Source organism: Pithys albifrons, chromosome 25 (assembly GCF_047495875.1).
Source record: "Pithys albifrons albifrons isolate INPA30051 chromosome 25, PitAlb_v1, whole genome shotgun sequence".
Lineage (NCBI taxonomy): Eukaryota > Metazoa > Chordata > Aves > Passeriformes > Thamnophilidae > Pithys > Pithys albifrons.
This window is the reverse complement of record NC_092482.1, coordinates 6,442,962-6,467,617: the sequence shown is the minus strand read 5'-3', so window position 1 is coordinate 6,467,617 and position 24,656 is coordinate 6,442,962. Positions and strand designations below refer to the sequence as shown.

The 24,656-nt window shown below is 47.9% G+C and overlaps 2 pseudogenes; both read left to right on the top strand.

Annotated features, from left to right (window-relative positions):
• Positions 1-13,364: 13,364 nt before the first annotated feature.
• Positions 13,365-14,085, top strand: LOC139682738 (feather keratin Cos2-2-like; annotated as a pseudogene).
• A 4,147-nt stretch (positions 14,086-18,232) lies between these two features.
• On the top strand, positions 18,233-18,954 carry LOC139682717 (feather keratin Cos1-2-like; annotated as a pseudogene).
• The last annotated feature ends 5,702 nt before the right edge of the window (positions 18,955-24,656 follow it).

The window sequence follows — 24,656 nt, the reverse complement described above, 5'->3', positions numbered from 1 at the left end:
AACATCAGGCTCCATCCATCCTGTGGGCAGCAGGTCTGCTTTTTCACCCATTTATCGAGGGCCATGCACCATTTACTACTTGCTGTGATCTCCTGTGCTTTTCATGACCTCTGAGGTTTAATCTCTATCTCAACAGGGAGCTCAGACATGTCAATTATGATGGCCTCTGCATCTCAGATACCCTCTATGTTATCTCTACACAGAAATCTACTTCAAAACAGACACAGGATAAATAGCATTAGGTGTAATATATGGGATTTCCTACACCAATATTCCAGGCCTTGGCATTCCCATCTATAAGGGCCACTTGAGAAAATCTACCCTCTTTTGCAATTTTCTACTTTTAACCCTTTCATGCCAACATTCCACCCCCTCACTCAAGAGACAAGTGAGTACCATGGCTGAAAATACATGATATGGTAATTTACAGAAGCACTTAATGAAGCATATAGGAAAAAAAGGACTAAACATATAATGTTCTCCTATGTCCCCTAGGCAGATTTTTCCAGAAAATGGTTCTTAAAACAGTGTTAAAAATTTAGTCCTTATTTCCAGACAGAATCTGTCCTGGTACAACTTGTATTTATTGGTCCTTGTGCCTCTGATCCATGTGGCTCCTTGTGATGAAAGAACCTCTTTGTAGCAATGCTTCAAGTACTGCAAAACTGGCTGAGGTTCCCCCAAACCTTCTGCTCACTGAGAGATAAGGTTGAACCTCATCACCTTTAACACAACAATGGTGCTGGACCATATATCTACAAAGGAAAATCGACGAGGAGACCAAATCCAGGAAGGTGGTGATTGCTCTACACAGCCCCCCCCCCCCCCCCCCCCCCCAAAGCGTTGCAAGATACATGGAGAAGGAAATGGCCACTGGGGACATGTGACAAACTCGGGAGGTCTGGGACCAGAAGGGGAATGAAATCAGTCATAGGTGCCTTATTCTCCTTTGCTGTGACCCAATACAAGACCAGAAGGAATCAGTTGCTGAGGCAAGAGTAAAGGAACAAAGCTCTAGAGGGGCTGGTCTATGATTTCTGTCTATTGTCAGAGGGACAAACCAGCCCCTGTTGCAAGCTGACAGGATTCATCTATCCCAACTGAAATTCTATCCACAAGTTGACTCAGGTATGGCTGGTAGACCAGAGCAAAGAAAACCTGCACAATACCTGACCACCAGTTCTGCTTTCCTGCAACTGACCACTGCCATGAAGTGGTCAATTACCATTGCAAGTCTTTGCTGGGTTCACTGCCTTCTTATTTGCTTCATTTCTTAATTGTCTAATTCAAAAGCCCAAGGCTCCTGTCAGCTGTAGAGTTATGAGAAATCATGTCAGTTGAAAAAGACCTTTAACATCATTAAGTCCAACCATAAACCCAATGGTATCCATGCCACCAATGAATGATGTTCCTGTGTGCCGCATTTACACATCTTTTAAATATCTCCAGAGATGGCGTTTCTCATCAGATATCCACATGTCTGAACAGTCTGTTTGATTGCTTGAAAAACCTTTCTGTAGAAAATATTCTCCCTTTTACCCAACTTAACCTTTCCTGACAGCTTGAAGGCATTTTTCTTTATTCCTATCACATGGTAGAAAGACAATGATATCCATCTCATTGTAACCTCTTCCTATGTTGTGCAATAGTGATAAAGTCTCTCCTGAGCCTCCTTTTCTCCAGGCCAAATACATCCACTTCCCTCTCTGATGAAGACATTTCAACACATCTGATTGGGCAGAGGAGAGAACACTGCATGAGAGCTGCCTTTGTCTGTACCAAGGGAGCTGAGCTATGGTGGGACACCCACTGAGCTGGGGATCTTTCTGCAGCCTGACATGGGAATGGATGACAATCTGTCCCTTCTGTCTTTGACACATTCCTTAGGCAATGCTGGCTGACCCTTACAGACAGGCCAAAAATCTAAAGTTAGACAAAACATTCTGATCTTTTTATGAAGAAAGAAAGAAAGAAAGAAAGAAAGAAAGAAAAGAAGAAAGAAAGAAAGAAAGAAAGAAAGAAAGAAAGAAAGAAAGAAAGAAAGAAGAAAGAAAGAAAGAAAGAGAAAGAAAGAAAGAAAGAAGAAAGGAAAAGAAAGAAAGAAAGAAGAGAATAAGAAAGAAAGAAAGAGGAGGGAGGGAAGGAAGGAAGAAAGGAGGAGGGAAGGAAGGAAGGAAGGAAGAAAGAAAGAAAGAGGAGGGAGGGAAGGAGGGAAGGAGGGAAGGAGGGAAGGAGGGAAGGAGGGAAGGAAGGAAGGAAGGAGGGAAGGAAGGAAGGAAGGAAGGGAAGGAAGGAAGGAAGGAAGGAAGGAAGGAAGGAAGGAAGGAAGGAAGGAAGGAAGGAAGGAAAGGAAGGAAGGAGGAAGGAAGGAAGGAAGGAAGGAAGGAAGGAAGGAAGGAAGGAAGAAGGAAGGAAGGAAGGAAGGAAGGAAGGAAGGAGGAAGGAAGGAAGGAAGGAAGGAAGGAAGGAAGAAGGAAGGAAGGAAGGAAGGAAGGAAGGAAGGAAGGAAGGAAGGAGGAGGAAGGAAGGAAGAAGGAAGGAAGGAAGGAAGGAAGGAAGGAAGGAAGGAAGGAAGGAAGGAAGGAAGGAAGGAAGGAAGGAAGGAAGGAAGGAAGGAAGGAAGGAAGGAAGGAAGGAAGGAAGGAAGGAAGGAAGGAAGAAGGAAGGAAGGAAGGAAGGAAGGAGAAGGAAGGAAGGAAGGAAGGGAAGGAAGGAAGGAAGGAAGGAAGGAAGGAAGGAAGAAGGAAGGAAGGAAGGAAGGAAGGAAGGAAGGAAGGAAGGAAGGAAGGAAGGAAGGAAGAAGGAAGGAAGGAAGGAAGAGGAGAAGGAAGGAAGGAAGGAAGGAAGGAAGGAAGGAAGAAGGAAGGAAGGAAGGAAGGAAGGAAGGAAGGAAGGAAGGAAGGAGGAAGGAAGGAAGGAAGGAAGGAAGGAAGGAAGGAAGAAGGAAGGAAGGAAGGAAGGAAGGAAGGAAGGAAGGAAGGAAGGAAGGAAGGAAGGAAGGAAGGAAGGAAGGAAGGAAGGAAGGAAGGAAGGAAGGAAGGAAGGAAGGAAGGAAGGAAGGAAGGAAGGAAGGAAGGAAGGAAGGAAGGAAGGAAGGAAGGAAGGAAGGAAGGAAGGAAGGAAGGAAGGAAGGAAGGAAGGAAGGAAGGAAGGAAGGAAGGAAGGAAGGAAGGAAGGAAGGAAGGAAGGAAGGAAGGAAGGAAGGAAGGAAGGAAGGAAGGAAGGAAGGAAGGAAGGAAGGAAGGATATTCTCTTTGAATGAGGAAGTCTGGCTGCCCCCCAGGAAGCAAGGCTTCACCACCTGTAGGGATTGCTGTAAATAATGAAGGCCCACCCTTCCTCTCCTTTTCCTTGGCTTTACTATCTGAGCTGCTCTTACATGGTCCGGAATATCCCTTAGGTCAGTTTGGGTCAGCTGGCCAAGTTTTGTCTGCTCCCAAGATCTTGCCCACCCTCATCATCCTGATGGGAACAAAATGTTGGAGGAACAGTGCTGACACTGTGTGAACCCTGTTGAGCAGGAGCCAAAGCCCAGGAGTGTGATCAACACCTTTGTAACTCCCAGTGCAGAGCACAGCACTCTCAGGGCTGTGATGTGATGGGGAACATGAGCTGCATCTCTGCCAGACCCAACACAACAACAATCCTTGTTTGCTCCATGGCTCTCTGGCTCTCAGTGTTTGAGACACACACATCAGCCCCTTCTCTTCTACACTTCTGTCCTGGGATGGGACACAGGTTCCTCATGTTGGGGCAAATGCCACCACTCAGACAGGTGCTGAGGGAGACAGGGGTTGAGAGCTTACACCAAATGTGTGTGGAACTGAAGGGATCGGGATCCAGATGTGTCTCTACTGGGAGATTGAGGACAGATGTTCTGGGTGTCACAGGAACAGTCAAAGATCTGTGGACTCTTGGTATTTGAGCACCAAGGTGAATGGAAATATCTCAGAGAATTATATGGCAGGACTTGCAAATTCCCTCTAGTCTGACTTTGCCCTTTCTGGCATTCGTCATGCCCATTTGCTCATGGACATTACTTAGTGCCCGTATGGGAGGTTCCAGGATTACTGGGAGCAAGGATGAGTCACTGTGGGCAGAATTTATGAATTATGTGCAGAAAGGATCCAAAGGATGCAGGTGATGACAGCCTGGGCACTCTGGTGGGTTTTTAAAATGCTGCTGGATTTTTGTAATTCCTGCTCCCAGCTCTACAGTCTTTGGCTCATCCCCAAGAATGTGTCAGTGTGGGCAGAAAACATGAACCGAGAGCACAATGGATCCAGTTCAGGCAGGTGGTGCCAGATGTTCTTTTTTCAGCGGTCATCATGCTGTGCTGCAGTTTGACTTGATATACTGGACTTCGCTCCAGTCACTGGGAGTTTTGATGATTAGTGGCTCCATGCCACTGATGGGCAGCTCAGTATCTGAGCCTGTTCTTTGCTCTAGATAAGCAGGACATTGGGGATTAGGAGAAAGCTGAGCATCAGGATCTTGTTTGAAACTTTGAGTTCCTGCAAAAGGAAAGAGGGAGCAATACATTCAAGGCAAGGAATTGAGAGACAGCACAGTGTGTTCATTATTGGTACTGAGTTCAATGGGATTTGACTGTGCACATCTTGTTGTTGGTCAGAGCATCTGTCCTCCTATAGGAGGTGCAGAGCCATGCCTGATCACTGTTCCATATTGAGAGTCAATTGATTCTGAACATACTCCTTTATTTCTACATAAAAAGATCACAATGTTTTGTCTAACTTTAGATTTTTTGGCCTGTCTGTAAGGGTCAGCCAGCATTGCCTAAGGAATGTGTCAAAGCCATGATGCCTCAGGGGTTTTCTTATTTTTGACTTTTTAATTATTATAGATTTTAGAAGCAAAAGTAGTGAGTGTAGATTTTAGTGTACTAGTATTTCTACTAACTTCAGTTCAATGTCTATGCATGCTAACCTTTATTCCACATCAATTCTTCAACATTGCTGCAACTGTTTAGACTTCTTTTCAAACTAGAAGGCTGAAGAGTATCTCAAAGCCTGTACCATGAGACATAAACATAGGCCAATGACCTCAAAGCTCAGAACACTGGAAGGCCTCCAAGTACCCCTACATGCTACGAGGAAGAGAAGGATGATGAAGAGGGGGTCCCACTGCCCCCAGACTCAATTCCTGATGGGGTGTTCCAGGGGCGGGGGTGGGGCAGGGCCAAGGGATGGGTAAACAGGGGATTGGAAGACCATTATTATAAAACCCATAAAACCAGTGTTCAGGAGACATAGGAGCAAGTCATCATGTATCCCTGCAGGTCCTAGGCCTGGACATTAAAAGAACCCTTTTATCTTATCCTACACTGAGTTGGCTGGAGTTCTGTTTTCTGAGGTCTCTCAAGGTATCAGCCAGAAGAGACAGATTTCCATCCATTCCCATGTCAGGCTGCAGAGAGATCCTCAGCTAGGTGGCTGACCCACCATAGCTCAGCTTCCTTGGGCACAAAGGCAGCTCTTATGCAGCATTCTCTCCTCTGCCGAATCAGACATGTTGAAATATCTTCATCAGAGAGGAAAGTGGATATATTTAGCCTGAACAAAAGAAGGGTCAGGAGAGACTTTATCACTCTTGCACTACATAGAAAGAGGTTGTAATGAGATGGATATCATTCTATTCTCCACCATATTTAAAACGTGTAAATGCAGCACACAGGAACATCTTTAAGTGGTGTCATGGACAGTGTTAGGTTTATGGCTGGACTTGAAGATGATAGAGGTCTTTTCCAACTCATGTGTTTTCACAACTGTACAGATGACACAAACCTTGGACTTTTGAATTAGACAATTAAGAATGAGGCAAAGAAGAAGACAGTGCACACAGAAATTACCACCCAAGCTATGACTTTCAATGGAAATCGGCCACTTCATGGCAATTGTCCGTTGCAACAAAGCAGAACTGGTGGTCAGGTGTCTTGCAGGTTCTCTTTGCTCTGGTTTACCAGCCATACATGAGTTTAGGTATGTCCAGACCTTCCTCTGTGGTAGATGAGTTCAATCAGTTGGCAACAGGGGCTGTTTTCTCCCTCTGACAGCTATAAAAATCAGAGATCCACCCCACCAGAGCTTTGTTCCTTCACTCTTGCCTCAGCAGCTGATTCCTTCTGGTCTTTCATTGGGTCACAGCATAGGAGAACAAAGCCCCTATAACTGATTTCATTCCCCTGCTGGTCCCAGACCTCCTAAGGTGGGCAGATGTCCCCAGTAGCCATTTCCTTCTCCATGTATCTTGTGACCCTGGGTGGGAATGGCCTCCTCATTGTCACTGTGTGGACCAACCACCACATTCCAAAATTTGTCCTTCCTCATCGGTTTTGCTTTATGGAAATGTGGTCCAGCACTATTGTTGTGTCAAAGGTGATGAGGTTCAACCTTATCTCTCTGGAGAGCAGAGAGTTTCCAGGAATCTCAACCAGTTTTCTGGTTTTTAAAGGCTTGCTAGAAAGAGTATGGGAGTTTTTTTTCTTCACAAGGAGTGACATGGAGCAGAGACATGAAGGCCAATAAATACAAGTTTCACCAGGACATATTCGGTCTGGAAAGCAGAATTAAATTTTTAACAGTATTTTAAGAACCATTCCCTTGAAAAAACTCCCTAGGGGCATGGTAGAGTCTCCATCATAGGGAGATTTCAAGGTGCAACTGGACAGGGTGGTTAATAATCCCATCTAAACTCCATTTAACATGAAAGATTGGATCTGATGATGTTTCAAGGTTGTGGTGGGTTGATCTTGACTAATGACCTGGTCCGCAGGAAGGCATTCTATCACTGCCCATCCTCAATCAGGCGAGGGGAGAAAATACGGTGCAAAGATGAGGGATCAAAATAAACTAAGAGTATATGCTCAGCAGTTACCATCCTAGGAAAAGAAGATCATCTTTGGGAAATACATTTACTTTATTGCCAAATGCCATGGCCTAGGAGAAAAAGAAAGAATTACAAATTTAAAGCCACATTGCTTCCCAGCCTTCCTTCTTCCTGGCCTCAGCTTCACTGTTGACTTCTCTATCTGTTTCCCCTAAAAGGGGCACAGGGGTAGAGTAAAGGGGCTTGTGCTCAACTCACTCTGCAAATCTGTGCACTCCTTACTCCTCACTCTGCTCCCCTGCGCCACTGTGGGTCCCCTGTTACAGGGTGGGTCATTTCAAAAGAGTGCAGAACATTGCATGTGGTGATTGTGGTCAAAGTGTAGGACCTGGCACTTGGCCTTGGTCAAACGCACACTGTTGGCTCAACCATATATCCAGCCTGTTCAGATACTTCTGCAGAAGGAGTGTTCCAACAGAGGTCCCTCACAGGTTCTACCAGCAGGGCGTGCTCCATTGTTGGTTTCTCTCCACTGCACTGGACATTCCTGCCAGGAATATTTTGTGGAGTAGGCTCTTCATAGGGACACGCTTTCCTTCATGATATAGTCACCTGCAAAGGGCTCCATAGAATAGCTGATCCCAAGCAGCTCTTTAGGGTGATTGATCCCAATCCTAACACGTGAAACAGCTCTCCCTGCCTGTGTGGACACAAGCTGGGCAGAATGGTGAACGTAAGGGAAGTGTAGGAAGAGATGAGGTTGTGGACTCTCTGCAGGCATGGCTGTTTCCCAAGCCCACATCTGTCACATTTAGACCCATCTTGTCCCTGATGGTCATTGCTGTAGAGTAGCCCAGGATCTGTTTGTCAGCTCCATGACAAGGGCAACAAAGACAAACCCACTGCAGAGATTCCCACCCTCTGCTTTCTCAGTTCTTTAATCTGGAGTTCACCGGAAGAGATGTGAGAGAGGAAGGGAGAACTCAGAGGCCCAGATTTGGATGCAAAACAGCTTTATTGAATATAAGGAAGAAAAGGAGGTGGCTCAAAGCAGGGCACCAGCAGCAGCCACCAACATGGTGTGGCGGTTTCCATCTGCTACGGCTGTAGAGGGTAGGAAGTCAAAAGAACCCCACAAAGGGACCTTTGGGTTGTACTGACAGGAAAGGAAGGGAAAAGAGAAAATAAAGGAGAAGAAGGAAAGAGCAGCCAAAATGTGTAAATACAATGTCCCAGAGTTCAGTCTTCAGTCCAGCACCATGATCAGAGGTCTTGCAGGTTGTTGTGGAATGATGTTCCAGCGGCTTTAGCAGGGAGGGCATCTACTACAGCAGCGGCTGGTGATGCAGGAGAGGTCAAAGCCCCCAGAGTTGATGGGCACTCCATCACAGCTGAGGATGCTGCCAACAGCAGCGGAGGTGGAGGATCCCACCACGGTGTTCTGTGGGAAGGAGCTGAGGATGGGGCCGGGCAGGGTCACCAGCACAGCAGGCGGCTCAATGACGACAGTGGAGCTCTGGCACTGCCTGACACAGCACTCATTGCAGCTGTTGGCCAGCGGGGTTGGGCCGCAGGGCTGGCAGCAAGGGCTGCAGGGCTGGCACTGTTGGCACTTCTCAGCACACGCCATGTCTCGAGCCTGCTGCTGCACCTGGGAGAGAGGGCAGTGGGGAGGCAGAGCACAAACACACCTGAGGAACAGCCAGCAAAGCAGAAACAAGGAGCCAAGGCATGTGCTGCTGTTTGGGCAGGGAGAGGCTGTGCAGGGGGAAAAAAGGGAGCCTTTCCCTGAGCCCAGCAGGTCCTTCAGACTTCAGCCAGGCACAGGAATGTTCCTGTCTAAGCTGCAGGATAATAACCCCCTCAGCCCACCCTCAGCCTCTGTCTTTCTCCAGAACAAACGATCTCCCCTCTGCTCACATGACCACCATGCAAGAGCACTCACAGAATACAAGGAGAAGGGATGGGCTGGAAAGCTCGACCCTGTCCTAGAGAGGGTGGAGGAGAAAGGGGGTTCCCACTCACCTGTTTCCCAGGAGAAGGAGGTGACAGAAGTATCTGTGAGAGCCATCACTTAGGCTAGCTTTTATACTGGTCCCACAGTGCCTCAGGGCCAAAGGCCGTGCTGCATAAGTGACAATTTCCTGCATGATCCCAATGAACAGAAAGATCTTAGGAGATGAGATGGCATGAATGACTGTTTTGTCATTGTGGTCAGACCTTAAGAACTATGTGCAGAGAGGATCTAATGAAGGCAGGTGATCCCAGACTGGAACACTCCGGTGGATTTTTCATGATCATACTGACAAGGTCTCCAGTTTCTCTCAGCCCTTCAGTCTTTGGCTCCTCACCCAAGGGCTCGCCTGAGCTGTGCCTAAGTACACCTTTGTGCTCTACCACGGCTTCTACATGAGACAAGAGCAAGGACCCTGGGAAACATCTCAGTGCCCCAGGGCTGTCTAGAGGCAGCATGAACAGTGATGGCCTGAAGCTGGGATTCTCCTCAGTGAGACCTGAGTGCCATGGCCCTCTCCAGGTTGTCATGAAAAACTGGGGAATAAACTCACTAACCAGTTTGCTGAATTAGAGATCTGACATTTCTTTGATCAACCTGTTGGATGCCCAGGGCTGTTTCACAAAACATGCACAACCAGCAACGAAACAGACCTGGTTATATTCTTGAAACTAATTTATATTCATCATTTTCCTATTACATATTCATTACAGTTCCTAAATACATGTATAGGTTCTAATTCGATTTTTGGACTTTTTTGGATATGCATAGAGATATTTTCAGGGTCTTTGCTGGTTTTTTGGGAATATCCCATTTCTCATATTTCCCTTTATGTTTCCAGAGGTTTAATGAGTTTTCTCCCCTTGAAAGTATCTCAAATATATGGTCAGGTCATAATGAACTTCTCTTATCAATCTTTGCTCTGACACACAATCCTTTTTCCCAAACTAAGACATTTTCGATTACATATCAATCACTTATTCAGGGAAATAAAGAAACAATGGCTGGCACAAGACTATTAGTCACAGATGGAGGGAGTTAACAAAAAGCCACATTAATCTCTGACATCTGTACTAAGCACTGAATGGTATTAACTAGAAATGTAAGGATCAAACACTACTTTGCCAATGTTAAAAGAATTTTCTAACATCTGCCACAAGTGCTGCATAGACTGTATTAAAGAAATATCACTTTTTCTTTAACATGGTGCCCTATGAAAAGAGGGAGCAGAGACTGTGTCAGTGGCTAGCACTGTTGGGGAGGGATGTCACTCCAGGCCATGGAATGCCTGGGCTCAGCCATGAGCTCAGACACAGCTCTGCACACACTCACTGGCATTGACACATTCCCAACCTGCCCGGGGAGCACAAAGAGAAACACAGATAAACAGACACAACAAACCTGCCCAAGAACTTGAACAGGGCTGGTTTGCACCCAAGAACTCTCCCCTGTACACAGAGATACATGTGCAGGCCAGAGGCTCCCAGGGGTGTGCTCCCATGAGAGCACAAGCATAGGGATGTGCAGACACTCACACACACCAAGTTACACTTCCACACAAATTATTGGGGATCAGCACAGGGGGCAGAGGCCATGGGAAGGGATGGGACTGAGCAGCTGCTGGGGAGACCAAGCAGAGGAACAACCCTACTCTATGTTAATGGCTGCTCCTGGTGCCCTTCTGCGAACTACCTCCTTTTCTTCTTTAGACTTCATAAAGTTCTTGTGCATCCAAGCCTGGGCCTCCCAGTCCTACTTCACTCTGTGTCAACTCTTGCACTGAGGTCAAGGAAGAAGGTGCAGGACACAGAGGGTGGTACTCACTGTAGAGAATTTTTCTTTGTACCCTTTTACTTGGAGCTGACAAACACTTTCCTTTCTCTGAGCATTGCGATGCACTGGAAGATATTTTTCAGTAAATCTGTGGATGCCTCAACCCTAGAAGTGTTTGGACAGATTGGACAGAAATTTGAGCACTGTGGTTTAGTGGATAAAATCTCTACCCATGAGTGGGGTTAAGGGGGCAGAGAAATAAATGGACTTTAAGCTCGCTTCCAACCCAAGCCATTTCCAATGAAATAGGCTTTCACAGAGGCATTAGCACTGTGACAGATGTGCTCAGCACTGGGCAGCACTGAGTGCCTTTTGGAGGCAGTTGGAACTGACTCTCTCTGACATGGCAGGAGCCACTGGACTCTTCTCACAGAACCTGTCTCTGCAACCTTCTCCCCCAGCCACAAATCTTGCCACATTTGCACAATACAGTGAGTCCAACACACTGTGAAGCAAAATTAGATGAATAAAAATTTTGACAACAAAGCACCAGTCCAGACTTCGGAGAGGGATAGATGTTACTTGGAATAACCTAAGGAAAAATTATATTCTTGGTCCCTCAGCAAAGAGGCAATATTTCTGACACCCCACTTGACAGACAAGGAGAGTTTGTGCCATTTGGTCCTGAGTCACACTTACCCTGCCTGCACTGACAAAGTTGTGGGCAAATCTGACTCACCTTTTGAACGGCTATGTGAGTCTTGGTGCTCAAACACCAAAAGGAGTCCACAGATCTTTGTCCCTGTGACACCCAGAACATCTGTCCTCAATCTCCCAGTAGAGACACATCTGGATCCCGATCCCTTCAGTTCCACACACATTTGGTGTAAGCTCTCAACCCCTGTCTCCCTCAGCACCTGTCTGAGTGGTGGCATTTGCCCCAACATGAGGAACCTGTGTCCCATCCAAGGACAGAAGTGTAGAAGAGAAGGGGCTGATGTGTGTGTCTCAAACACTGAGAGCCAGAGAGCCATGGAGCAAACAAGGATTGTTGTTGTGTTGGGTCTGGCAGAGATGCAGCTCATGTTCCCCATCACATCACAGCCCTGAGAGTGCTGTGCTCTGCACTGGGAGTTACAAAGGTGTTGATCACACTCCTGGGCTTTGGCTCCTGCTCAACAGGGTTCACACAGTGTCAGCACTGTTCCTCCAACATTTTGTTCCCATCAGGATGATGAGGGTGGGCAAGATCTTGGGAGCAGACAAAACTTGGCCAGCTGACCCAAACTGACCTAAGGGATATTCCGGACCATGTAAGAGCAGCTCAGATAGAAAAGCCAAGGAAAAGGAGAGGAAGGGTGGGCCTTCATTATTTACAGCAAACCCTACAGGTGGTGAAGCCTTGCTTCCTGGGGGGCAGCCAGACTTCCTCATTCAAAGAAGAGAATAAAATATTTTTCCACCCCTTTTGCTTTTGGAAAATCTTCCTTCCTCCCTCCCTTCTTTCCTTCCTCTCTTCCTTCCTGCCTTCCTTTCTGCCTTCCTGCCTGCCTTCCTGCCTTTCTGCTTTCCTGACTGCTTTCCTGCCTGTCTTGCCTTCCTACCTTCCTTCCTGACTTCCTGCCTGCCTTCCTGACTTCCTTCCTTTCTTCCTTTTAAATATTTTGAAGACTTTCTGAGTTTTGTCTTTCCTTTCAACCACAAGCTTCTATGAATCCTGGCTTCTTCCTTTCCCTTAGGACTAGGACCCCACAACAAGTCACCAGCAACATTCCAGCACAAGGGAATTGATTCAGGGATCATGGTCTGCAGAGGAAACAGGAATTACTGGATATTTCAGTGAAAATTAAGCAAGAAATCGAGGGTCCAGGAGGCAGAGCCTGCATTTCAGTTCTCAGGAAACTTCTCTGCAGGGTCAAAGGCAGCACTGTTCAGCTGTACATGGGCTCCTTCTGCCAATGGCAACCAGCTACTCTGTGGTGCTGAAGGACACACCAAGGGCAGACCCACTGCTGGAACCTTTCTGTGTCCTCATTAGGAGGGTCACACACACACACACACAAACTGACACACATGTTTTCATGAATGTCTGCCTTGAACATTGCAAAAATCTGGACACTCATAGAACGACAGAAGAACATCAAAAAACAGGAACTCTGTTGAGATGTTGGGAGCACCTCTGATAGAAAAGTACTCAAATACCCTGGGAAAGGATCAGACCACAGAAACACATCTTTTCTTCCCAAAAGACCTGCAGAGACTGTACAGAGAGAGGATGACTTGAATGAGACCAGCACAACACTCCTGAGAGCACTATAAATGTGAGAGGGTCAAACCCTGCCAGCAGAACCCTGGCTGAGTGAAACAAAGAGTGACTGTCACAGAGAGATGAGGAGAGAAAAATATGGATGTCTCATGTCAGCTCACATGGTAGTTCTTTGGTATGTGGGTAGGAAGCATAAGACTGATGCCCACTTCCTGAAAACAAAAAAACCAAAAAGACATGATACAAGTTCACATCACCTGCTGTGACGGGATGGCATGAGCCCTTCATCTGAGCCTTCTGCCTCCACTGAAGCGTTTATGTCCCAGGAATTCTTGGCCTCTCATCCCACAATTTCCAAATTCTTCATAAAGGAATTCACGTGGATATAGCCAGGAAATGAAAGGGCAGCAGTGCAGGAAACCAGGACATAGCCCCTCCCATTATCTGGGATGGTTCACACCTGACATGAGCTTGTCAGAAAATTATGACTTTCACAAAGGTGCCTGTGGGCAAGAGGCAGTGCAAGACTGCTATAAAAGGCAGCCCAAGTCTCTGCTCTCTCATCCACTTTTCTCAACTCCTTCTCCTTGGGAATCAGGTAAGTGTGAAATCTCTTCTATTCCCTCTACTTCAGCTGATATGCAATGTTCTAGCTGAGTACTGGGAGCTGCTTCTCCTGGGAGAGGGAAGGGGAGAAAAGGTGCTCTGCAGAGAGGCTGAGATTTGACTTAAATGTCTCCTGGACTTCGAGCTGGGCAGTGTACTGTGGGCCAAGAGGTGCCTTGGCTGCAGGCTGGTTGGGTGCAGAGCTGATTCTCATGTGCCTGTGCTTTGTGCTTCTCCCTGACCTCTCTCCCAGGTGTCCCTGTGAGCCAGAGACATGTCCTGCTGCCAGCCCTGCAACCCTTGCTGCCAGCCCTGCGGCCCGACCCCGCTGGCCAACAGCTGCAATGAGTGCTGTGTCAGGCAGTGCCAGAGTTCCACTGTCGTCATTGAGCCGCCTGCTGTGGTGGTGACCCTGCCCGGCCCCATCCTCAGCTCCTTCCCTCAGAACACCGTGGTGGGATCCTCCACCTCCGCTGCCGTTGGCAGCATCCTCAGCAGTGACGGAGTGCCCATCAACTCCGGGGGCTTTGACCTTTCCTGCATCACCAGGTGCTATGGTGGCAGGTGTCCCCCCTGCTAAAGCCCCTGGCAACATTGCTCCAACAACAACCTGCAAGACCTCTGATTATGGTGCTGAACTGAAGACAGAACTCTGTGACGTTGCATTTAGATGTTCTGGCTATTGTTTCCTTCTTCTGCTTTTTTGTCTCTCTCCCCTTCTTTACTGTCAGCACCACCCATTCCACCCTATTGGGGACCTTTAGGCCTCCCTCTCTCTGCAGCCCAGGCAGATGAACACTCCCACTGCATGTTAGTGGCTGCTCCTTGTGCATTCTCTTAGCTACATCTATTCCTTCTTTAGACTCAATAAAGTGGTATTGTATCCAAACATGGGTCTCCAATTTCTCTTTCCTGCTCTAGAAACTCTTCGTGTGAACTTAGGTTTAAACAGTGGAGGTAGCTGATGATGGGACTACTTACAGTTGATTTGTCTTTGTTCCCTTTCCCATGGAACTGACAAACACATTCCTTTGTATTCCACAGCAAAGACCATTGGGGTGTAGATGACTCCAAAATGTGACAGGAGTAGGCATGGAAGACAGCAATGCCTGGAGACAGGCCACAACCTCAGCCCTGCCTACACCTTCCTTACATTGACCGTTTTGCCCAGCTTGTTTCCAGAAAGGCAGAGCTGAGCTGTTTCACAGGTTAGGACTGGAATCAGCTACACAAAAGTGCTGATTGGGATCAGCTATTAAATAGACTCCTTTGCAGCTGGATGTACCATGAAGGAAGCTTTGATCCCATGAAGAGTCTGCACTAGAAAAGTTTCCTGGCATGAATGTCCAATGCAGTGGAGCGAAGTCCGCAGTGGAGCTCGTCCTACTGGCATTATCCTTTCACAGGGCTAAACTAGAATCCCTCTGCAGATCCCTCCTTACAGAAGGGTCTGGATAGGCTGGATACTTGAGCCAAGACAACAGTGTGAGATTCAAAATGACCAAGTGTCAGGTCCAACACTTTGGCCATAAAAACCTGCTGCAGCTTTACAGGCTGGGGACAGAGGCTTGGAAAGAGGTCCAGCAGAAGGAGACCTGGGGGTGTGGGTGGATAGTGACTGCACATGATCCAGAGTGTGCCTAGGTAGGCAAGAAGGCCAATCGCATCCTGGCCTGTTGTAGTGGTTTTAGCTAGGCCTCAAATTGTCAGGCTCAGAGAATCTATGTAGATTGGGAGACAGCTCTCACCTGACTGAGTAACCAAGGAAGTATTTCATACCAGATGACGCAAACTTAAGATATGGGGCAGCAGTGGGAGGTGTTAGTTCAGTTCCATTACGGCTGGAGTGCAGAGAAGACTGCTGCAGTTTTTCTCCTCTGTTAGGGCCTGCTCCTGCTGCCACTACATCGTATTTTGTTTGCATTCAGGGAAGTAGAAACATTTTTGTTGTTAGTCTTTCTGTTTCTTGCAAGGTGTCTTTTAGAGTGCTTATTAATCTAGAGTAATGGGCTTTGTATTACCTGGGGAGTGGAAAGTTATTTCTTGTTATATATATATATAACTTGTGTAAGTGTATGTTATATTGTAGTTCTCTCCTAATTTTCTCTTTTCTGTATAAATACATGTAGTTAGTTTCAGCATAAACCTGGTTTGAGTGGTTTTCTTCCTCTCCCTCTTCTTTTTCCCTTAGCTGGACGGGGGGAGGAGGAACACTTTCTCTCTGTCTTGGACACCTGGCATTTTGCCAGCTCAACCCAGGACACCTGTATAAAGAAAAGCATGACCAAGAGAACCAAGGAAGTGATTCTTCCCCTGCACTCAGCAATGGTGAGGCCACACCTTGAGTGCTGTGTGCAGTTCAGGTCCTCTCAATTCAGAAAGGACACTGAGGTTCTGAAGAAAGTCCAGAGAAAGACAATGAAGCTGGAGAAGGGTCCAGAGAGTCAGACTTATGGGGAGACACTTAGAGAGCTTCTGGTGTTTAGCCTAGAGGAGAGGAACTCCCAGGTTTCTTCCCACAGTACTTCATCTCAGCCTCTCATTCCTCAGTCTGTCAGTACATCCAGGGCTGCCCCATCCCAGCGGCAGAATGGCAGAATTTGGCATTTCCCTTTGTTGAAATTCCTATGGTTGGTGATTGTCCAGCTCTCTGAGTTGTTGAGGTCTTTCTGCAGGGCTTCCCTTTCTTTGAGTGACTCAACAGCTCCGCTCCATTTTAAGTCATCTGCACACTTGCTCAGTAGCCCTTCCAGTCCTGAATCCAAGTCATTTTTAAAGATATTGGAGAACACATGGCCCAAGATGGAGCCCTGTGGAACCCCACTAGTGACAGTTCACGAGTCTGATGTCATCCTAGTCACTGTCATCCTCTGTGCTTGACCCATGAGCCAAGTGGTCACCCACCACATGACGTGCTTATGCAGCGGTGGGCTGCACAGTTTGTCCAGAAGGATCCCATAAGAGACAGGGTCGAAAGCTTTACTGAAATCCATAAAGATGGCATCAACTGGCTTCCTGTGATGAACCAGATGGGTTACTTTGTCATAGATTACAATAAAGTTGGATAAGCAGGATCTTCCCTAAATGAAGCCGTGCTGGCTGTGACCAGTGACTGTGTTGTATTTCAGGGGTTTTTCAATACCTCCCAGAATAACCTTCTCCATAACATTACCAGGCACTGAAGTGACAGTGACAGGCCTTTATTTCTCATTGTCCTTCTTGCACTTCTTGAAAATCAGTACAATATTCTCCACCTTCCACTCCACCAGTATCTCTCCAGATTCCCAAGACCAACCAAAAGTCTTCAAGAAATCTTTTGCAATGACATTAGTAGTTCTTTGAGGATTCTGGGACGAATCCCATCAGGGCCCAGAGTTTTGTAGGGATTCAGCTTTAGCAGCAGATCTTGCACAAGTTCAGGGTTAACTGGGAGTTGATCCTTCTCACAGCCTGGTCCGGCGGATCAGGGCACTGAGGCCCGCTTCGTGCATCACCCATGTTGAAGACAGAGGGAAAGAATGCATGAAACACCTCTGCCTTGTCTCTGTCCCCATTTGGGACGTGACTTTCCTCATCCTGAAACAGGATGATGATTTTTCTCTACTGTTTTTTTTTTTTTTTGAAAAATTTCTTTTTATTGTCCCACACATTTCTGGCAGCTTCAACTCCATTTGAGCTTTGGCTGCACAGATTTTCTCCCTATGGTGGGCAGCAGCATCTCTTAATTCTTCCCATGTCACCTGACCTTCCCAACACTGGTCATACACCTTCATCTTTTGCCTTTTTTCCAAGAGAATATCCCTGCTCAGCCACACTGGCCTTCTGTCTCCTCTGCTTAATTTACCATATTTGGGAATTATTGCTTCTGTGCCCTTAGGAGGTGATGTTTAGAAAGCAACAGGCGTGGATGGACCCCAAGCACCTGGAAAAGCATTTTTCCAGGGGACCTTATTTTCTGATTCCCTGAGCAGCCTGAGCAGCCTTATATCTGCTCTTCTTATGCCCAGAGCTGAGGTTTTGCTGGCACTTTTCTCTCTGACAATAGATTTTAAACTCAATCATCGTGTAGTTTCTGTGGCCAAGATGGCCCCAATCTCCAGTTCCCTGAGATCCACTCATAGCAGGCCAGAAAAATATCAGCAAGTGGGAAGTCTGCTGAGGAGATGTTGAGGACAACTCTGATAGGAGAGGACTCAAGTGTCATGGGAAAGATCAGGTCTGAGACAAGCTGCTGCTGTCCACAAAGGACCCATAGAGATTGCAGAGAGGGGGTGAGGTAAACTTTGCTGAGAGCACAGTCAGTATAGAAATAGCCTCAAACCATCCTGGCAGAAGCTCACCTCAGTGCAGCGATGAATGACTGTCACAGAGAGGTGGGGGAGAAAGAGAAAATAATGTTTCATGTCCATTCCATTAAAGTTCTTGGGCATGTGGGCAGGAAACAGGAGAGCAGTGCCCTTTTCATGATAACTTTATCACAAAAAAACCCACAAGGAAATGAAACAGATTGAGCTCACCTGCCTACACGGGATGAAATCAGCCCTTGATTTGAACCTTCTGCTTCCATTGAAGTGTTTATGTCCTGGAAATCCTTGGGCCTCTCATCCTGCCTGTTACAGAATTCTTCCTATAGGAAAGCATGCATAGTATGTGGAGAAATGACAAGGAAGCAACGCAGAAAACCAGGAAACAGCCCCTACCATTAGCTGGGATGGTTCACATTTGACATGAGTTTGTCAGAAAATTATGACTTCCACAAAGGTGCCTGTGGGCCTGAGGCAGTGCAGGACTGCTATAAAAGGCAGCCCAAGCTTCTGCTCTCTCATCCACTTCTCTCATCTCCTTCTCCTTGGGAATCAGGTGAGTGGGAAACTTCTTTGCCCCATCCTGCTTCAGTTGATATGGGCTGTATTGTCCCAGGGGCAGGAGATGCTTCTTCTGGGAGAGGGAAGGGGACACAAGACGTTCTGCAAAAAGAGACTGAGGCTTGGTTGAGGGTCTTCTGGGTTTTGAGCTGGGCAGTGTACTGTGGGCCAAGAGGTGCCTTGGCTGCAGGCTGGTTGGGTGCAGTGCTGCTTCTCATGTGTCCGTGCTTTGTGCTTCTCCCTGGCCTCTCTCCCAGGTGTCCCTGTGAGCCAGAGATATGTCCTGCTGCCAACCCTGCAACCCTTGCTGCCGGCCCTGCGGCCCGACCCCGCTGGCCAACAGCTGCAATGAGTGCTGTGTCAGGCAGTGCCAGGACTCCGTCGTTGCCATCCAGCCCTCTGCTGTGGTGGTGACCCTGCCTGGCCCCATCCTCAGCTCCTTCCCACAGAACACTGTGGTGGGATCCTCCACCTCCGCTGCCGTTGGCAGCATCCTCAGCTGTGACGGAGTGCCCATCAACTCCGGGGGCTTTGACCTCTCCTGCATCACAAGGTGCTACGGTGGCAGATGTCCCCCCTGCTAAAGCCCCTGGCAGCATCATTCCACAACCTGCAAGACCTCTGATCATGGTGCTGAACTGAAAAGAGATCTTTGGGACATTGCATTTAGACTTTCTGCCCATTCTTTCTTCTGCTTTTTTCTCTGTTGCCTTCTTTTCCTGTCAGCACCACCCAATGACACCCTGTTGGGGACCTTTTGGCTTCTCTTCATCTGCAGTCCATGCAGACAGGCAACCCTACTGTGTGTTAGTGGCTATTCCTGGTGCTTTCTCTTAGCCATCTCCTTTTGTTCTTTACACTCAATAAAGTGTTTGTGCATCCAAACCTAGGTGCCCAAGTCCTCCTTTGGTCTGTGTCAAGTATTTCAGTCAGATCAGTGAAGAAGACTGAGGAAGCAGAGGGTGGAACTCCCTGTAGCAGATTTGTCTTTGTTCCCTTTCCCATGGAACTGACAAAAACATCCCTGACTACTCCACAGCAATGACCATCAGGGACAAGATGGGTCCAAATGTGACTGTTGTGGCAATGCTTGTGGACAGTCCACTACCACATCCCTTCCCACACTTGCCTTAAATTGACCATTCTGCCATGCTTGTGTCCAGATAGGCAGGGCTGAGCTGTTTCACATGTTAGGGTTGAGATCAATCACCCAAAAGAGCTGATTGGGATCAGCCATTCTAAGGAGCCCTTCGCAGCTGGATGTACAGTGAAGGAAACTGTGTCTTCGTGAAGAGTCTGCACCAGAAAATATTGCTGGGAGACATATCTATTACAGTGGCGATAAGCCCACATTGGAATATGTCCATGGAGTTATACTGGAATCCCTTTGCAGAAGTATGTCAAGAGGCTGGGTACATGGGGTAAGTCAACAGTGTGAGGTTCAACAGACCAAGTGCCAGGTCCTACACTTTGACCACAATAACTTCCTGCATCTCTACAGACTGCTTGGAAAGAAGCCTAGCATAACAGGGTCTGGGGGTGCTCTTGGATAGTGACTGAACATGATCCAGAGTGTGCCCAGGTGGGCAAGAAGGCCAATGACATCCTGACCTGTATTAGGAATAGACTGGCCAACAGGATCAGAGAAAGTGATTGTCCCCTGTACTCTGCAGTTGTGTGGCCACACCTCAAGTGCTGTGTCCAGTTCTGGGCCCCTTAATTCAGGAAGGACACTGAGGTGCTTGAGCAAGTCCAGGCAAAGGCAATGAAACTGAAGAAGGGTCTAGCAGGTAAGAGTTATGAGGAGATGCTGAGGGAGCTGCATGTGTTTAGCCTGGAGATGAGAAACCCTGAGATACCTTTCCTGACACTGCCTTTCAGCCTCTCATTCCCCTCTCTGTGTGTACATTCAGAGTTGCCTCATCCCAGCCATCAAATTTGGCAAATTCCCTTGTTGAACATATGTTTGCTTATTGACCAGTACTCTGACTTGTTGAGGTTGCTCTGAAGGGCCTTCCTTCCTTTCAGGGAGTAAACAGATCCTCCCATTTTTGTGTCACTGCACACCTGCTCAGTAGCCCTTTCAGTCCTGAATCCAAATAATTTGTAAAGATGTTGGAGAGCACATGGCCCAAGATGGAGCCCTGTGGAACTTCATTAATGACAGGTCACCAGTCTGATTCCACATACATTATTGCATTCTGTGCATGACCCATGATTCAATTTCTCACTCACCATGTGACAGGCTGGGCAAACTGTGGGCTGGACAGTTTGTCCAGAAGGATCCCATAAGAGATAGGATCCAAGTTTTACTGAAATCTAAAGAGATTGCATCATCTGGCTTCCCCTGATTAACCAGATGAGTTACCTTGTCAGAGAAGGAAATCAAGTTGGATAAGCAGGACCTTCCCCACATGAAGCCATGCTGGCTGTGACCAATGACTGTGTTGTCTTTCAGGGGTTTTTCAATAATTCCAAGAATTACCTTCTCCATAACTTTACCAGGTGCTGAAATGACACTGACAGGCCTGTAGATTCCAGGGTTCTCCTTCTTACCCTTCTTGAAAATTGGGACCATGTTCCCCAGCTTCTAGTCAGTCAGGACTCAGCAGTGCTGAGTACAGGGGAATGATCACTACTCTAGTCCTGCTGGCCAAACTATTCCTGACACAGGCCAGGATGCCCTTGGCCTTCTTGCCCACCTGGGCATACTCTGGCTTATGTGCAGCCACTGTCCACCAGCACTCCCAGGTTCCTTTCTGCTGGGCTTCTTTCCACACACTCTGACCCCATCCTGTAGAGTTGTGGAAGGTTTTTGTGACCAAAATGTAGAACTCGACACTCGGTCTTGTTGAACCTCACACTGTTGGCTCAGTGCATGTATCCAGCCTGCCCAGATATCAGCAGAGGGTATCTTCCAGCATACCTGACTGGGTAATATGTCATCTAGCACGATCTATTCCATTTTGGATTTCTGTCCATGGCATTGGACATTCCTGCCAGGAATATTTTCTATTGGAGAGTTTTCATGGGGACACAGCTTCCTTCACTGGACATCTACCTGGAAAGGGCTCTATAGAACAGATTAACCAAAACAGCTCTTTGATGTGGTTGATCCCCATTCTAACACATTAAACATCTCAGTCCTGCCTGTCTGGACACAGTCTGGGCAGAACAGTCAATGTAAAGGAGGTGCAGGTAGTGATTAAGCTGTGTGGTGTTGTCAGACATTGCTGTTTCCCATCCCCACACCTGTCACATGTGGACCCATCTTGTCCCTCATGGTCTTGGCTGTGGAGTAGAAAAGGATGTGTTTCTCAGCTCCATGGAAAAGGGAAACAAAGACAAATCTGTTTAAGAGAATTCCATAGTCTATGACCCTTACATTCTTCAATGATCTGACTGGAATATATGCCACTGAACAATAAAGGCCTCAGAGGCTGAGGTTTGATTCACAGGAACTTTATTGACACTAAAGAAGAATATGAGGTTGTTCACAAAAGAGCAACAGCAGCAGACACTCCATGCAGTGAGAGTGCCCATCTGCCTGGGCTGCACAGGAAGGCAGGAAAAAGGGCCCCCAGCAGGGTGGCATTAGGTTGTGCAGACAAGAAAGGAAGAGAAGACAGAGAAAAAAGCAGAAGAACGAAACAATAGTCAGAAAGTCTAAATGTAGGGTCCCAAAGTTCAGTCTTCAGTCCAGCACCATGATCAGAGGTCTTGCAGGTTGTTGTGGAATGACGTTGCCAAGGGCTTTAGCAGGGGGGACATCTGCTACAGCAGCAGCTGGTGATGCAGGAGAGGTCAAAGCCCCCAGAGTTGATGGGCACTCCGTCACAGCTGAGGATGCTGCCAACGGCAGCGGAGGTGGAGGATCCCACCACGGTGTTCTGTGGGAAGGAGCTGAGGATGGGGCCGGGCAGGGTCACCAGCACAGCAGGCGGCTCAATGACAACAGTGGAGCTCTGGCACTGCCTGACACAGCACTCATTGCAGCTGTTGGCCAGCGGGGTCGGGCCGCAGGGCTGGCAGCAAGGGCTGCAGGGCTGGCACTGCTGGCACTTCTCAGCACACGCCATGTCTCGAGCCTGCTGCTGCACCTGGGAGAGAGGGCAGGGAGAGGCAGAGCACAAACACACCTGAGGAACAGCCAGAAATGCAGCAACGGGGAGTCAAGTCACGTGCTGCTGTTTGGGCAGGGAGAGGCTGTGCAGGGGGAAACAAGGGAGCCTTTCTCTGAGCCCAGCATGTGTTTCAGACTTCAGCCAGGCCCAGGGATGCTCCTGCATAAGCTGCAGGAAATAAATGGCCTCAGCCCAGCCTCAGCCTCTATCTGGAACAGACAATCTCCTCTCTGCCCAAACCACTATGATCAGAAAGCACTCACAGATGACCAAGGAGCAGGGCTGGGCTGGAAAGCTCGACCCTGTCCTAGAGAGGATGGAGGAGAAAAGCAGATTTCTACTCACCTGTTTCCCAGAAGAAGGAGGTGACAGAAGTGTTTGAGAGAGTCACCAGTTAGACTGGCTTTTATACAGGCCCCACAGTGCCTCAGGGCCAAAAGCCATTCTGCATAAGTGGCAATTTTCCTGCATGATCCCAAAGAACAGACACATCACAGGGAATGAGATGGCATGAATTACTGTTTCCCTCTATGCTGACTTTGCATTTCCAGGAATGTGTCATGCCTATTCCCTCAGGGACACTTGTGAGAGCTGGTATGAGAGGATTTTGGATTTCTGGGGGCAAGGATGTGTGAGTGTAGGCATATGTTCCTAAATAAATTCACATGGGATCCAGAGAAGGCAGTTGATGCCAGCCTGGGACATTCTGGTGGATATTTGTAATTCCTGATGATTGGAAGATGTCCAGCTGCTCCCAACCTTCAGTGTTTGGCTCACCATGCAAGGGCTTCCCTGAGCTGTGCCTGAATTCACCTGGAGCCCTACCAGGGGTTCTGCAGGAGACAGGAGCAAGGTCCCTGGGAAACATCTCAGTGCCCCAGAGCTGTCTGGAGGCCGCATGAACAGGGATGGCCTGGGGTTGGGATTCTTCACGGGTCGGGATTCTCCTGAGTGCCATGGCCCCCGGCAGGCTGTCACTAAAACCCAGGAAATACACTCGTTAGACATCTGAGTTAGAAACTTGACATTTCTTTTTCCATCCCCCTCGGAGCATGGGGACAGCTCCATAAAACATGCACAGTCACACTCCCAAACACATTATTGCAGATCGGCACAGGGGACACACGCCAGGGGAAGGGATGGGAAGGAGGAGGTGCCAGGGATCTCCCTGCCAAAACAGGGCTAAGACACTCTGAGCAGCACAGATGTTCAAGCAGCAGTGCCAGAGGAGTCTCAAGGACTGTCAAAGAAGAGGAGGAAGCCAATGGGTGTGACCAGCAAGACAAGGCCCATTCTCAGGTGGTGCCTTGTGTGATCAGGAAAGGACCTGAGAACTGGGAGCAGATGGGGCCCTTCACAAATTCCAAAAATCCAGCAGCACTCCAAAAATCCAGCAGCATTCCAAAAATCCAGCAGACTACCACAGTCTGGAATCACCTGCCTCAGCTGGAATCTTTCTGCACTAAGTTCATGTCGTCTGCCCATAATCACATATCTTTGACAAAGGAAATCCTGGAACCTCTTACACCAACACTCACAAGAGTCCCTGAGGAAATAAGCATGACATAGGCTAGGAAATGCTAAATCAGTGTAAAGGGAAACAGCAGCTTATATTATTCACTGAGTTATTTCTGTTCATTGGGATCATGCAGAAAATTGTCACTTATGCACCACAACTTTTGTGCCCTGAGGCACTGTGGGGTCAGTATAAAAGCCAGTCTAACTGGTGACTCTCTCAAACACTTCTGTCACCTCCTTCTCTTTGAAATTCAGGTAAGTGGGAACCGCCTTTCTCCTTCACCCTGTCTAGGACAGGATTGAGCTTTCCATCCTACTCCTGTTCCTTGTTCTTCTGCGACGGCTCTTTGATTGTTGCCGGGTCGGCAGAGAGGACATAAACAGTTGTGGACAGATGCTGAGGCTGTGTTGAGGGAGTTATTTTCCTGCAGCTTATGTAGGAACATCCTGGGACCTGGCTGCACACTGAAGGACATGCTGGGCTTAAGGAAAGGCTCCCTTGTTACCCCCTGCACAGCCTCTCCCTTCCCAAGCAGCAGCACGTGACTTGGCTCCCCATTGCTGCTTTGTTGGCTGTTCCTCAGGTGTGTTTGTGCTCTGCCTCTCCCTGCCCTCTCTCCCAGGTGCAGCAGCAGGCTCGAGAC